Source organism: Rhinopithecus roxellana, chromosome 2 (genome assembly GCF_007565055.1).
Source record: "Rhinopithecus roxellana isolate Shanxi Qingling chromosome 2, ASM756505v1, whole genome shotgun sequence".
Lineage (NCBI taxonomy): Eukaryota > Metazoa > Chordata > Mammalia > Primates > Cercopithecidae > Rhinopithecus > Rhinopithecus roxellana.
Window position 1 is genome coordinate 65,067,979 of NC_044550.1, and position 6,000 is coordinate 65,073,978.

The following is a 6,000-nucleotide window of genomic DNA, read 5'->3' on the forward strand; positions in this document are numbered from 1 at the left end:
TTCATGGAACTGTAAGTGTGTGCAATTTGTTGACCTTGTGGTATTTCAAAGAACTGTAAAATCTCAATTATCAGGAATGCCCAGGGAAAGGGGATTTTAATGGAATGGATTTTTCTATTGAACTGAAGGTTAATCAGGACTCTTTTCTCCACCCTTTTTCACATTTATTGGTTGTAAGTTTTTTCCCTGATACATGAGTGCACTTTCTGGGCTTTATTGAAATGGAAGGTTATCTCATTGACTAGCAATCATAAGCCCTATGTTTAAGTCCACATTCTTCCACTTGCCAGCTCTATGGTTTGGGGAAGTTATGACACTGAGCCATTTGAAAAATGGAGATGGCAACACTTGTCCTACCTATGTCACCTGCACTGTTTAGTGTATCAAATTATATAAAGACAGTGGACTTGCTTTGTACAAGTCTTAAGTTTTATTTTAATGAATGATGACAACTACCAAGTCCTGAGTGTCCAGGGGCCAGGTGCTCCATACACATGATTGTTATTTCCACAATAAACCTACTATATATATAGATGTATATAGGTGAGAAAAGTAAGGCTCGGGAGATAAGCGATTTGCCCAAGATTATGTAAATAACAGTGGAACTAAATTTCTTTAGCAAATTGATACCTTGATTAATCAAAAGTCTTTATTCTAAGTACCGTTTCTTGGGATAAAGAGAGTGTAGAAGATTGCCTAGAAGCATACTGACCTTAGGATGCATTGTTTTGCTTAGGGTTCTTTTAGTTATAAGGAACAGCAATGTTAGGTTTCAGAGGGATTTCAGACAAACCCAATGACAGAAATTGAGTTATAGTTGGGTCTTAAGGAAGCTGTCATGAATCAAGCCTACTCTTGCCTCTCCTCTTTCTTCTCTTCTCCTTCCTTCTTCTCGCTCTCTCTTTGTCCACACAGGCAAAATCTTCCTTACATATGTGGCCTTCACTGTCTTTTGTCTATTAACTGGCTTCCTCATAACTATAGCTTGCATATGGTTCACAATATGGTTTGGGTCTGTGTCCTCACCCAAATATCATGTTCAATTGTAATCCCCAGTGTTGGAGGATGAGGCTGGTGGGAGGTGATTGGATCATGGGGATGGTCCTTCATGAATGGTTTAGTACCATTCCCTTGGTGCTGTTCTTGTGATAGTGAGTGAGTTATCATGAGATCTGGTTGTTTTAAAGTATGTGGCACCTCCCCTGTCTCTCTCTTCCTCCTGCTCCAGCCATGTGAAGTGCCTTGCTTCCCTTTTGCCTTCTGCCATGACTGGAAGTTCCTTGAGATCTCCCCAGAAGCTGATGGCTTCATGATTCCTGTATAGCCTGCAGAACCATCAGCCAATTAAACCTCTTTTCTTTATAAATTACCCAGTCTCAGGTATTTCTCTATAGCAAGGTAAGAACAGACTAATACAGACTATAGTAGGGACTCTACACCTCCCTATAGCATAGTATCTCTTGATCTGTCCATTTAGCTTTTGCCTTGTTGCTTATTGGAAATTCTGTAGGTCTTGTGGTTCAGATTCCTGAAGGAGGACTCTTATTGATCCAGCTCATCTATTCTAGTCAGATCCTAGGTCACTGACTGCTACAAGCTCATGGATTGCCTGCCTTTGCATCAGGTGTCCTGCTTTGGTGCTGCCCACTTAGCAAAGCTAAGGGAAGTCTAGGAAAAAAAAGAATGTGACAGCTCTGTCTATTATCACTGTTAAAGAAGGCATATATATCATGATATATTTGTTTTTGTAAAAATCCTTAATATTTTATTGTTATCTTTTAGTTCTTATTATCTTCTTTTCATTCGAAAGACTAGTCCCTCATCTTTCTAAAATATTTCTCAGTAACTGGGTTCCTGTTGACTCAAATTTTATGACACAGAACCTTGTTTATAACCTCCTAACTTACCGTTACTAATATCAGTTCTATAGTCACATATATCACAATTTTATATTTTTTAAAGGAGGTAGTAGGAAAACATGTCATAGTTTTAAGTTTTATACTAAGCATAAGTCATGTCATAGTAGAAGTCTTTTTTCTATTGACAGAAGATGTCATGTCTCAAGGTTGTTGTTGAAATACCACTAATTAATTTTTTTAATCCTTAAAATAGGAGAATTGAGGGTTTCTGAGTAGTGTGAATACATGAAAAGTGAAAAAAATGGATAATCTTCTAGGAAGGCCTGCAGAACTTAAAACTGAGAACAGGCCTTAGACTTGCTTTCCTTTCCTGGCATTTCCTGGGTTTTGTTTTTCTCCCTGCTGGTAGGTTTTGATGGGAAGGTATTTTATTTCTGTTTATCTGAATATCTATTTTACTCACAAACTTTTTTCTTTTATCATAGCTGATATGAAGTGAAAACATGTATCACTTGGCTCAGCATGAACTGCTGTGTGGTAGGAAGTCCCGGTATCAACCATGAACTGGAAGTGGAACAGGGACCTAATTAATATTTATGCTGACCTTGCTGACTGTTGTAAAATAAACTACCATACATCTAAAACCTCACCACACTGGGTTGGATAGCTGAAACTTCTATACTATTCATGGCTTAACTTCTGAGATTTATATGCCTCTTGTAGAGAAAGTACTCATCACTGCTGAAAGTTTAACTCTCTATTTTTTTATGGCCTCCATTACGTTTCCAAATATTCCTTTACTTAATTTTATCCATGAACTGGAAGCCTTCACTTTCTTAGTGAGACACCAGATTCTTTAGATATAAATTTGACTGTATTGGAAAGCCTGGGTTCATGTGTCTTTAGTCCTTAACTCTCCAGTCCTTGTAGATTTCCTTGTATATAAGTACTTTAACTGAGTTATAGAACCTCTTCCTTTGTGAGCTGGTGTCAGGCTCTGGTGGTAGGTCCTCTTCCTACTCTACATGCTGCCTACCCTCTTATATGGAAAAAGATTAACTGTTTTCCTCACACTCAGCACAAAACACTTCTGGTCACCAAAACGTGTGGGTTTCTCCCACACAAAGCAATTCTCTGACACCAGCTGGATATTCTACAATTCAGTTCAATTCTGTGCTAACTGGAGTTGGCACAGACTCCACATGTTAAGGGTTCAGCCCCACAAGGCTGTCCCTGGCTTCAGATGTCAGTCACTAGTGGTAGTTTCCCATGTTACCCATGACTTGTGTCAGACTTGGGGTCCCAAAGCCCCCTTCTCTGGTTTGATCACTTGTTAGAACAGCTCACAGAATGAGGAAAGTGCTTTACCTATTATTAGCCATTGATTATAAGATGATATAAGCCAGGAACTGTCAGAAAGAAGAGATGCACAGGTGAAGGTATGTAGGATGGGGTGTGAACTTCTGTGCCCTCTCTGGGACCACCACTCTCTAGGTACCTCCTCCTGTTTGGCATCCCAGTTATGGAGGCTTCATTACATAAGTATGATTGATTAAATCATGGCCACTAGTGATTTTTTAAAAAATTTTAATTAATACCTAATAATTGTACATCTTTATGGGGTGCAATGTGATATTACAATTTATGTATGCATGTGTAATAATCAAATCAGGGTAATTAGCATATCCACTTCCAACATTTACAATTTCTTTGTATTGGGAACATTCAAAACCTCTCTTCTAGCTACTTGAAAATATATGATAAATTAACGTTAACTATAGTCATCCTACAGTACTAATAGAACACTAAAACTTTTTCCTCCCATTTAGCTGTAATTTTGTATCTGTTAACTAACCTCTCCCTCTTCCCTACTTCCCCCTACACTTCCCAGGCTCTAGTAACTACTATTCTACTCTCTATTTATATAAGATCAACTTTTTCAGCTCTCACAAATGAGTAAGAACATGTGGTATTTTTCTTTCTGTGCCTGGCTTATTTCACTTAACATAATGTCTCCCAGCTCATCCATGTTGCTGCGAATGACAAGATTTTGTTCTTTTTTATGGCCGATTAGTATTTCATTGTGTACGTATACCACATTTTCTTTATCCATTCATCTGTTGATGGACACTAAGGCTGATTCCATATTTTGTCTAGTGTGAATAGTGCTGCAATAAACATGGGAGTGTAGATATCTCTTCAACATACTGATTTCCTTTCCTTTCAATATATAACCACTAGTGGGATTACTGGATCATATGGTAGTTCTATTTTTAGTTTTTTTTTAAGAATCTCCATACTGCTTCCCATAATGGCTGTACTAATTTACATTTCCACCAACAGGATATAAGAATTCCCTTTTCTCCACATCTTCACCAGCATTTGTTATTTTTTGTCTTTTTATAATAACCATTCTAACTGAGGTGAGATGGAATCTCACTGTAGTTTTGATTTGAATTTCCCTAATGGTTAGCAATATTGAGCATTTTTCACACACTTGTTGGTTGTTTGTATGTCTTCCTTTAAGAAACGTCTATTCAGATCGTTTGCCCATTTTAAAATTGGGTTATATGGTTTTTTTGCTGTTTGCTGTTTGAGTTCTTTGTGTATTCTGGATCTTAATTCCTTGTCAGATAAATGGTTTGGAATTATTTTCTCCTGTTCTACAGGTTGTCTCTTCACTCTGTTGATTGTTTTCTTTGCTGTGCAGAAGCTTTGTAGTTTGATATAATCCCATTTGTCTATTTTTGCTTTTGTTGCCTGTGCTTTTGAGGCCTTATCCATAAAATCTTTGCCCAGAACAATGTCCTAAAGTGGTTCCCCTATGTTTTCTTTGAGTAGTTTCATAGTTTTTGCCCTTACTTTTAAATCTTTAATAAATTTTAGGTTGATTTTATATATGATGAGAGATAAGGGTCTAGTTTTATTCTTCTGAGTATGAATATCCAATTTTCCCATCACCATTTACTGAAAAGGGTGTTTTTTCTTCAGTGTATGTTTTCAGTGCCTTTGTCAAAAATCAATTGGCTGTAAATACATGAATTTATTTCTGGTGCAATTGGTCTGTGTGTCTGTTTTTATGTCAGTATCCTGTTGTTTTGGTTACTATAGCTTTGTAGTGTATTTTGAAGTCAGGTAGTGTGATACTTTCACCTTCATTCTTTTTCCTCAGGATTACTTTCACTAGTTGAGGTATTTTGTAGTTCCATACACATTTTAGGACTTTTTTTTCCTACTTCAGTGAAGAATGTTAAAGGTATTTTGATAGGAATTGCATTGAGTAAATAGATTGCTTTAAGTAGTATGATAATTTTAACAGCATTAGTTTTTCCAATCTATAATCGTGGGATGTCTTCCCATTTCTTTGTGTCTTCTTCAATTTCTTTCTGAAGTGTTTTACAGTTTTATAGTTTTCGTTGCAGAGATATTTCACCTTCTTGGTTAAATTTGTTCAATTTTTTATAGTTATTATAAATGGGATTGCCTTCTTGTATTAGTTTGTTTTCACACGGCTATAAATAACTGCCTGAGACTGGGTAATTTATTTTTTTTTATTTTTTTTTTTTTTTTTTTTTTTTTGGAGGCGGAGTCTTGCTCTGTCACCCAGGCTGGAGTGCAGTGGCCGGATCTCAGCTCACTGCAAGCTCCGCCTCCCGGGTTCCCGCCATTCTCCTGCCTCAGCCTCCCGAGTAGCTGGGACTACAGGCGCCCGCCACCTCGCCCGGCTAGTTTTTGTATTTTTAGTAGAGACGGGGTTTCACTGTGTTCGCCAGGATGGTCTCGATCTCCTGACCTTGTGATCCGCCCGTCTCGGCCTCCCAAAGTGCTGGGATTACAGGCTTGAGCCACCGCGCCCGGCCGAGACTGGGTAATTTATAAAGAAAAGAAATTTAACTGACTTACAGTTCCACATGGCTAGGGAGGCCTCAAGAATACAATCATGGCAGAAGGTGAAGGAGGAGCAAGGCGCGTCTTACATGGTGGCAGGAGAGAGTGTGTAGGGGAAACTACCACTTTTAAACCAATGGATCTCATGAGAACTCCCTCACTATCATGAAAATAGCATGGGGGAAACTGCCCCCATGATCCAATCACCCCCTACTAGGTCCCTCCTTCAACACGTGGGGATTACAATTCAAGA